Source organism: Pogoniulus pusillus, chromosome 5, assembly GCF_015220805.1.
Source record: "Pogoniulus pusillus isolate bPogPus1 chromosome 5, bPogPus1.pri, whole genome shotgun sequence".
NCBI lineage: Eukaryota > Metazoa > Chordata > Aves > Piciformes > Lybiidae > Pogoniulus > Pogoniulus pusillus.
Genome location: NC_087268.1, coordinates 44,107,060 through 44,117,793, shown reverse-complemented (window position 1 = coordinate 44,117,793; position 10,734 = coordinate 44,107,060). Strand labels below are relative to the sequence as shown.

General features: G+C 41.1%; 1 long non-coding RNA gene across 1 annotated transcript in view; it reads right to left on the bottom strand.

The window, feature by feature from the left end:
- Positions 1 to 3,349: 3,349 nt before the first annotated feature.
- The window catches only part of LOC135175729 (uncharacterized), a 77,110-nt gene continuing 69,725 nt past the window's right edge, over positions 3,350 to 10,734 (bottom strand). Inside the window, exons 2-3 of the long non-coding RNA XR_010302460.1 lie at positions 7,026 to 7,077; positions 3,350 to 3,611 (exon numbers count right to left, since the gene is read on the bottom strand). This is a non-coding gene — a long non-coding RNA (uncharacterized LOC135175729). The remainder of the gene's footprint in view (positions 3,612 to 7,025; positions 7,078 to 10,734) is intronic.

Below are 10,734 nucleotides of genomic sequence, written 5' to 3'. Positions count from 1 at the left end.
CATTCTCTTTATTTTTCATATGAGAAAAGGAATCACTACAAATAAAGCTGCTTCAGTCACTAAAGGAAATTTTACATTTCTTGTCATTATTGACTGTAGTCAGTTTTATACTGACTAGAATTTTCAGTGGCAGCCCAGTTGAAATCTTTGCCTGCACAGTTCAGAAGAACAATGTAGTTCCTCTCAAGCAACCTTCACAAACCCAGCACTAAGATAATCTAAACCAGCAAACAATGTCAAAACTGTGGAAAGGAAGAATACAGAAGTTGTTTGTTTTTCTTAAGAGAAAGAAAAATCTCATCAGCTCTGTGGTTTGGCCATGTCACCTTTAACTTAAATGTAAAATGGCTCTGAGCTCTAGTCTTACTCACAGAATTAATCATGCAATGTTTAATAAGTAGTTCACACAAAGTAAATCAGTTTGGAATGAAATGCAGTCTACAGTTGATGGAAGGCCTGACTAGAATTCTTCAAGAAACTTCACTCTTGTAGGGAATGTTCCAACAAACTAGTATCATAGCTCCAGCATATGTCATCTCCTCCTTTTCTTAAATCTCATATCCAATTATGATATGTAATTAAACACTTTTGAGGATAAATGTAGGTAACTGTTGCAAACTCTGGAGAACATGAAGAAATTCTGCATTAGTATCCTCTTTCTTTGATACTGCATTGTTTGCCTCCACTCAAAATGATGACCACCACGTTTGAGGAAAAAAACTCTATCCTTCCTCTTTGTAAGAAGATAGATTCTAAGAGATTTGGCTCAAGACATAAATATTCAACATAAAGCCTCCTAAAGTTGTAGCCAGGTGGGGGGTGGCCTCTTCTCCCAGGCAACCAGCAATAGAACAAGGGGACACAGTCTCAAGTTGTGCCAGGGTAGGTATAGGCTGGATGTTAGGAAGAAGTTCTTCACAGAGAGAGTGATTGGCATCGGAATGGGCTGCCCAGGGAGGTGGTGGAGGCACCGTCCCTGGGGGTCTTCAAGAGAAGTCTGGCTGAGGCACTTAGTGCCATGGTCTGGTTGATGGGTTAGGGCTGGGTGCTAGGTTGGACTGGATGATCTTGGAGGTCTCTTCCAACCTGGTTGATTCTATGATTCTAAGTTAGAAATGGCACAACAAAATATATGATTTCCACTCTTTATGGAGTCAGTGGACTTCTTGCAGTAAAAAAAATGACGCTCCTATATTTTATAAAGAACTCCCTTTCATGTTAATTGACAATAACTAAACTTTTCAAATCTGCCCAAATAAGTGCATTGTGCTAGGCCTAACTGGGATATTTTGGTGAGAAGAATTAGATTATAGGCTGTGAAAAGAAAGCAATGGTGATGTCTGCTTCACTCATAGGCTTGCTGAGATGTATAAGAACAAGAATACAAATATAGGTAAGAGAGTCTCTCTCTGGGCTTTGGGCTGAACTTCTCTCTCTCTCTAACCTGCCATCTGCCTGACTAATCCATCTGTTTCCTAACCCTCCTGACTGACCCTCCAAACTTCCTTGAAGTGTAAGGCGAAGTCTGTGGTAAGCTAGAGGGGTGGGAGGAAGGTGGAAGGGTGGTTGGGAGCCCCTCCTGGGGACTCTGGTTTCTGGGAGGGCTGTTGTGTTTCTGTATTGCCTTTTTAACTTGTATATTTCTGTATATATTGTAACTATCTGCTTGTATATAGTGCTAAGCTGTAAATATAAAGCTTTCATTCAATTTCCAGAGTGGCTGAGTATAGTCTGGGTGATTTTCCAAAGGCAGGGGGGGCAGGTAACACCCAAACCATCAAAAGACCACAAGAAACAACTAGGGGGAAAAAATGTGTCACTCTTGTTATATAAACATTGCTTTTACAGATAAACACATTGCTTCTGTGCAGTGCTATGAATCATGATTAAATGCAAAACAATCTAACATGTGTTTGTCATGCATCTCTTTTAGCCCCCAAAGAAGAAACAAAAGAAAACAATGAGTAAGACAATCATTAGAAAATTAAGCCCCACAACTCCTCCTGCTTCACCTGCTGTGGTGACTGTTACATAGACACAGAGATTGAATAACACCTTGTCAAGACAGGATTGTGTGACATGAATATTTTAAGGAATACAAATTAGTTATGTAAAGTTATTCCCATGTTCCCTTCAAATGGCAACTTGTACCACTTGTCACTAAAAAGGATGTGAAAAGCAACACTGTGAAAATACTTCATAGATTAATCTATCCTTATGTGCTCTCATTTAGCTGTTGTAATTTCCCCATGGAAATATGATAACTGCAAACAAAACAAAGTGCATGTAGATGTTTTTGTTTCCTCCAAGCAGACAATTTCCTATTAGCTGCCACTCAGGATGTTACTCTGCATAATTTATGTTATGAATAGTCCAGTAAGGGAAGCAGAAATTAATAAAGAGGGGCACTGCTGTTTTTATGCTGAATGGTAATGTCAAGACAGATTTCAGACACAAAAGAAACAACAATAGGATGAAGTCTGTGTCTTTCCTCAGGGGCATAAAGGAGAGAGTGTGATATTGTGCTCCTGCTTCCTTTAAGAAAGCAGGTTATTCTCTATTTTACTCTTTGATGAATGGACACTTTTTTCCAAATTCCATGAAAATACATGATTTTTTTAAAAGTTATTTTTATAGTTCATATGATTAAAAGAAATCATGGAAACTTGATGTTTTGCTGTCGGTGGGAAGGCAGCCAGAGTCACGATGCCATACCAATGTGCCTAAAGTCATGCTCCAGTTTATTGCAGTGTACAGGGTTAACCCTCCAGGGGGACTAACCTTGAACCTGACCCTAGGTGGTCTTGACCCCTCCCCAGGGGTGGGTCTGAAGACTACCAGGTTATGGTTAGCTCACTCCCCCTTCCTGTCTAAAGATCCATAAAAGCAGGGGGACTGCCTGTTCTCTCTCTCTCTCTTTGCTCACTGCCTCCCTGATTACCAGCATCACCAGCCTGTTCCTGGCTTTCTTTGTTCTACCATACGGCCATCACCCATGAGACAGACAAAGCCATTACCATCAAGATCAGGTTGTATTTACATATTCTGTATTTGTTTTCCCTTCCCTATAGCTTTATAACTTCCCCACCTCAGATACCTTTTTAGTTTATTGTTAAACTTTTTGTTTTAACTTCCCAATCGAATGAGATATATTTATTTGGGTGTGCTTACTTTTTCCTCTCTCCTCATCTAATGCCTTTCTTTTGGGAAAGAAGGGGGAAGAGGGGAGGGCACTCTATAAATTCTTATTTGGTTCTATCAAATTTATTTGAGTCTCTGGAAATACAAATAGAACCGAGACATGCAGTAATACAGCGACTTATATGCTAACTTGGAAGAGGGGTGCACAGCTAACTCACTTCAATATTGGTACACACATAAGGCACATATAGGCTAAGGCTATGTGTGAGGTATAGACAGGGTAAGATTTAGTGAAAACATTTATGGGTCAGCCTCCTGTGGCCAGCAGATCCTGCCCCCTTGCAGTTGGACGTGGGGGTTGTTTCATTGCCATGGTTCCTGCCTCCAAGATGGGCTCAAGGACACTCTTTGTAGCATGATTTGCCCACGTCTATTGAATCGTGTCCTCTGTCAGCATGAAATCCATCCACCTTTTTCATATAGTGGAAAGAAATATTGTTATAGGAAAGAGGGAAAATATGATAGATTATGCAAAATTCATTATCTGTATTAATTTTGATATCCAGGTGATAATTGTTAATAACTATGAAAACTGTTTTGTTCACTTGAAAATAGGCAATTAAGGTTAGGGAAACAATCCTTTGGAAAAGTTCTTTTATTAAGACTGTGTGAGGTGACCACTCCTAATTCAAACAGACAACCTTTGGACACATAATATTAAAGTAGATTATTCACTTAGAATCATAGAATCAACCGAGTTGGAAGAGACCTCCAAGATCATCCAGTCCAACCTAGCACCCAGCCCTAGCCAGTCAACTAGACCATGGCACTAAGTGCCTCAGCCAGGCTTTTCTTGAACACCTCCAGGGACAGTGACTCCATCACCTCCCTGGGCAGCCCATTCCAATGCCAATCACTCTCTCTGCCAAAAACTTCCTCCTGACATCCAGCCTAGACTTCCCCAAGCACAACTTGAGACTGTGTCCCCTTGTTCTGTTGCTGGTTGCCTGGCAGAAGAGACCAACCCCCACCCGGCTACAACCTCCCTTCAGGTAGTTGTAAACAGCAATGAGGTCCCCCCTGAGCTTCCTCTTCCTCAGGCTAAACACCCCCAGCTCCCTCAGCCTCTCCTCATAGGATTTGTGTTCCAGGTCACTCTACGCAAGCTATGCAGCATTACAAAGACAGAAGATGCCAGAGAATGAGTGCATTCAATAATTCAGTGATAAGTAATCATCGTATACATTCATTTATGCTATTTAACTGCAGCAAAATGTATAGCAAACACTGTGTTTATAAGTTGGTCAGTATATTCATTATCATTGACATCTCTTCTTAAATGGAGACAGAAGAATTGTTTATAGGTACTGTGATTCCAGTAGCTAGGGATTTGTCTTTTCACCAGCTGGCAGACAAAGACTACAGATAGCAGAATGTCACTTCAGATGTCCACAGAGTGTTTCCTCATTAAACTAAAAATTACTGCAAATATGATTATGTTTCATTGCTCCTGACATAGATAAGCTAAATCAGAAAACTGTGAATAACAACCAACTGGAATGTAAAAAAAAAAAAAGGTTTCATGTGCCTGTATTCTATGTTTCCTTTATATTTTTGTCAGGTTTTCATTAGTTGCAAACAAAGATACACAATTCTTGATTTTGTGGGGTTTTTTTAGCTTTTACTAGGAAATGTAGTACTACAAAGTTACATACTGCTCTTAAATTTCCTTCATGCCAGTTATTTATTTCAATGGCTTAAGACTTGTATCTTGGACAAAAGCAAACTGAACTGTGAAAATCCTTATTTCCACTGGGATCTTTATATTTTTATTTTTTGCTCTCCTTCCATCTGCCTTTGAGCAATTTTCTGTTCTTCAAGCATGAACAAGCAATATTAATCCAATTTGTAGTTTCTGTGAGGCACATTAAGTTAGATCAAATGCACCTCAGTTCACTATTTCAGGAACTATGGATTTATTTAACTGTTGCATTGTCTCATCCCCACCAAACCTGTGCAAAGACAGAGCTAGATACTGTGAAAAACATGGATTTTTTCTGAATAGATGTGACAAAAGGCAGCAAGTAAGCACTACATTGCTTTTTGCCAAAGGAAAGATTCTTCTCTTGTTCCCAGACCAGTAATCACTCCAAAGTATTGTGTTTTTAAATTATAATTCAGTTAACAGTCAATTTGCTCACCAGGTATTAAGAGAGAAGTTAAGACACTGGAATGTGTCCAGAGAAAGGCAATGAAGCTGGTGAGGGGCATGGAACACAGCCCTGTGAGGAGAGGCTGAGGGAGCTGGGGTTGTTTAGCCTGGAAAAGATGAGGCTCAGGGGTGGCCTCACTGCTGTCAACAAGTACCTGAAGGGAGGTTGTAACCAGGTGGGGGTTGATCTATTCTGCCCGGCAACCAGCAACAGGACAAGGGGACACAGTCTCAAGTTGTGCTGGGGGGAAGTACAGGCTGGATATTAGGAGGAAGTTCTTGCCAGAGAGAGTGATTGGCATTGGAATGGGCTGCCCAGGGAGGTGGTGGAGTCACCGTGCCTGGAGGTGTTCAAGAGAAGCCTGGCTGAGGCACTTAGTGCCATGGTCTGGTTGACTGGCTAGGGCTGGGTGCTAGGTTGGCCTGGATCATCTTGGAGGTCTCTTCCAACCTGGTTGATTCTATGATTCTAACTAAACTGATAATCATCACTGTTTTTTACAGTGTAGTAAAGGAGTTTTATTACTCCATTAACTTCCTCTGGAGAGGAATCTTTTTAGTCTTTCTTTTTAATTTTATTTTTTCTTTAAACAAAGCTATGGCATAGTGTGGGAACCCAAGGGAGTAGTAATGGGATGTTTAACTGGCCTTCACATCTGTGTGGGAGCCTAGGTGGTGATACGTGTCGTGACATCTTGTACCTTAGAAATGTGTGAGAAAGGATGGGACTGTGGAGATAATGAAATGCTCTGTCATTAAAGCAGATGGGAAAAGCAGTTGGGAAAAAAAAACAACAAACCAAACATCTGCCAGAATAAGACAAAATAGTGTGTTTGAGGCTGTGGAAAAGTAGAGTCAAGCATGTACAAACCTCTCAATAAATAGCTGCCTGTTCTGACAGTTCGAGGACGTTTGGCCCACTTGCAGCAGTGATCATCTCCTCTCAAAACTGGTCTGTCAGTCTGCATTTCATCTCACCGTAGAGAGACCAGCTGGATTGGACCCACTATGGTTTCACAACACCCACAGACAAAACTCACAGAGCATCACAGAATCAGTCAGGGTTGGAAGGGACCACAAGGATCGTCTAGTTCCAACCTCCCTGTCATGGACAGGGACACCCTACCCTAGATCAGGCTGGCCAGAGCTGAACAGAGCACTGTTCTTAATCATGAGATGTAACTGATTTTATGGTACTGCTTTAGTCTAGCTGCTAGACTAGTCATGCAGACCAAACTACTTTAAATAATTTAAAGTCACTGAGCTATCAAAATTTACCTAATTTTATGTCCTAATACTAGTGTTCAAGCTTTTCCTAAAATGAGACTGTATTGTCCAAACTAAAAACCAGATGTAATTGATATTTTTTTAGATGGACAGACAGGTGTTTTGTCTTCTGTTCTTGATTCTAGTAAAACTGGTATTATCCCTCACTACATTTTTTTATGCACATGGCTTCCATTCCGGTAACTGTTGTTAATTAAAATGAAAATGCTTATTGTGCTTAGAGTACAAAAGGGAGAAATGAGGTAATTAACTCAAACTATTTAATGTTTAGGATAATAGACCTTAGAAATTCTTAAGTAGCTGGCTTTTTTTTCTGATCAAAGAAACTCTTAGGTAGTCTTAGGTGGGCTTGTTTTTATGCACTCATCTATCACAGTTTGCTCACCTCTTCGTGCTTCCCAGCTAAACTGTTCAGATATTTCCTGCGACCCCAAAGCCTGTGGGGAAAAAAATAATCTGATTTAGTAGGTGACAGTGATAAGGTTTCTTTTATGAACATTCTCATTAGAATATTAACTTTACTTGCTCTGAAAGACAGAAAGCTTTAGGAGAGAAATGTATAGACCTCAAAAAAAAAAAATTAAGATCTTTTCATAAAGATGCAATTTTTCAATTTTTAAAAGTAAAAATATTCTGCTTTAAGAAAAGTATTTGGGCATATTCATCGTTGCTCATAGTTCCCAGGAGTTAAATCCCTCAGGTAATAAAGGTCTCAGGGTACAGTCAGAAGCATGGCCAGCAGGGCAAAGGAGGTGATTCTCCCCCTTTACTCTGCTCTTGTCAGACCCCACCTGGAGTACTGTGTGTAGTTCTGGAGCCCCCAGTACAAGAGGGACATGGAACTATTGGAGCGAGTCTGGAGGAGGGCCACGAAGATGATCAGAGGGCTGCAGCACCTCTGCTATGAGGACAGGATACAAGAGTTGGGGCTGTGCAGTCTGGAGAAGAGAAGGATTCAAGGAGACCTTAGAGTGGCCTTCCAGTATCTGAAGGGGGCCTACAGGAAGGCTGGGGAGGGACTATTGACAGGGTCTTGTAATGACAGGATGAGGGGTAATAGGTTTAAACTGGCAGAGGGGAGATTTAGACTAGATGTTAGGAGGAAGTTCTTTACAGTGAGGGTGGTGAGACACTGGAACGGGTTGCCCAGGGAGGTTGTGGGTGCTTCATCCCTGGAGGTGTTTAAGGCCAGGTTGGATGAGGCTTTGAGCAACCTGCTGTAGTGGGAGGTGTCCCTGCCTACGGCAGGGGGTTGGAGCTGGCTGATCCTTGAGGTCCCTTCCAACCTAGACCATCCTATGATTCTATACAGCATGCTTTTGAGACTGACACACAGGCCACTGATGTTAATAGTTCAGTCTAACAGTGGGAGAATTGTATGATTCAACCTGAGAAGAGATAAAGGCACAAAGTCTGATGTGTGAGGAGTATAATAAAAAAGATACTGGGAAGTGGGAAGAATTGCAGTGAGGCTGTAACTGTGATTTGGCTCTAAAAATGTTTAGGAATCCTTTGTCTATAGAAAATCACTCAATCAAATCTTCACAGATTAATGGATCAAATTATACGTGCCCTTTCCCACCTCTTCCCCCCGCCCAAGGTTTCAACCCTTCCTTCATGTCTGAATATTTAAATCTCAGCATGGCACTAAATGTTCTTTCTGTATTGCAAAGTGATTTGCAGTTCTTCAAAGAAGCTGCTAGACTCTTATTTAGGTTTGTCAGAATAGTTACATCATTAAATGAACCAAGCAGATTTCACAGCAGCTAAATTTGATTCTCAGATGTTATTTGTTAGCTTGTAGCCCCCGGCTACCTTAGACACATTTTTGTGATTTAACAATACATTTATTAGTACCAGAACATTTTTCAGATCATCATTCAAAGACATTATTTTTCTCATTTACATGAGCTCACAAAATAAAAGGGTGATTACTTGCAAGCAATTAACAAAAAGGACACTGTGGCAACTCTTTAGTCAGAGGCACAGTGCAGCCCAACTCAGTGTATTCCATTAATTGATATCTGTTTATACTAGAGTATTATATTTTAATTTGCTTCTTTCTTTCCTTCCTTCCTTCTTTCCTTCCTTCCTTCTTTCCTTCCTTCCTTCTTTCCTTCCTTCCTTCTTTCCTTCCTTCTTTCCTACCTTCTTTCCCTCCTACCTTCTTTCCCTCCTACCTTCTTTCCCTCCTTCCTTCTTTCCTTCCTTCCTTCTTTCCTTCCTTCCTTCTTTCTTTCCTTCCTGCCTTCCTTCTTCTTTCTTTTTAATGGCCACAATAGGAAATACATTATAAACTCTGGTGGATTCTTTACACAGACATTCTTACATGAAAAAGTAACTTCCCTCTGTGTAGAGCTTTTAACCTGTACATATTCTTCAGGAACTTAATTGTTTAATATTTTACAAGATACATGCTTTGCTTTGCTTCTCCTTTTAACTGGTTGTGCATATCTGTCATGGTTTACTCAGAAGGCAGCCGAGCCTGGAGAAGAGGAGGCTCAGGGGTGACCTCATTGCTGTCTACAACTACCTGAAGGGAGGCTGTAGCCAGGTGGGGGTTGGTCTCTTCTCCCAGACAACCAGCAACAGAACAAGGGGACACAGTCTCAAATTGTGCTGGGGGAAGTATAGGCTGAATGTTAGGAGGAAGTTATTGGCAGAGAGAGTGATTGGCATTGGAATGGGCTGCCCAGGGAGGTGGTGGAGTCACCGTCCCTTGCTCTGTTCAAGAAAAGCCTGGATGGGGCACTTAGTGCCATGGTCTAGATGACTGAATAAGACTGGGTGCTAGGTTGGCCTGGCTGATCTTGGAGATCTCTTCCAACCTGGTTGATTCTATGATTCTATGATTTTATGTATCTATATTGTCAATATGGAATTGCAGAATGTGGCTTATTTCCAAGCTCAATGCTACATAACAGCAGTTCAACAAGTAGCCACAGTGTATTATATCAGTATACTCCTATAACCAAGTGCAGTGGGTTACTGATTTCTGAAACTTTAGAAGCTTAGCACTGGTACTTCTATTTCTACCAAAAAGAATTGCAAAGCACAGATCTCATTTACTTGAATAAGAACTGTTAATCCAGCAGAACGTTGTGCATAACATTTGTAAAGCAGTATAGCTGGATAATTTTCTAAGCAATTACATGTTATGCTTAAGAATATTTAAATGCATGCATAGTAAATCATGTAAGCAGCTCACTGCAGTAGTGGCAATTAGAAAATAACATTTTTGGGTAAATTTTCAAGGAAGCATATTGTATTTGCTTATTTTGGGCTTCTGAAATCTCATCAAAATTATTTGCTACTGAGGGGTGAAAAAACTGGCAGAGAATCAATAAGCGTTCAGAGAATGTAAAGATCTCAGCAACAGAGGGTCCTGAAAAATAACTCCAGCATTTGGAAAGCTTAACCATGCATGCTTTGAATATTCATTAAAGACAAGGAAATATAATCTGAAATATACTTTTCAGAATTCACACTTTTGTGGAGATTCTAGTTTTTGACTGGTCAGACAACAGGTACTCAGTTCTTTGCTAGATAAGATTTTGGGAAAGAACAGGAGCTTATTTCTCTATAATCATAGAATCAATCACGTTGGAAGAGACCTCCAAGATGATCCAGTCCAACCTAGCACCCAGCCCTATCCAGTCAACCAGACCATGGCACTAAGTGCCTCATCCAGGCTTTGCTTGAACATCTCCAGGGATGGAAACTCCACCACCTCCCTGGGAAGCCCATTCCAATGGCTCTCTCTCCCTGTGGGGAACTTCCTCCTAACATCCAGCCTTAGACCTTCCCTGGCACAACTTGAGACTGTGTCCCCTTGTTCTTTTGCTGGTTGCCTGGCAGAAGGGACTGACCTCCACCTTGCTACAGTCTCCCTTCAGGTAGTTGTAGACAGCAATGAGGCCGCCCCTGAGCCTCATCTTTTCCAGGCTAAACACCCCCAGCTCCCTCAGCCTCTCCTCATAGGGTTTGTGTTCCATCTTGATTTTATGATTCTATGATCTGAAGACTTCTGCTCAGTGTTAGAGGACAATGTTAGTTGAACAAGCTAGGAGTCCAGTTCAGTTGATGCAAGAAGA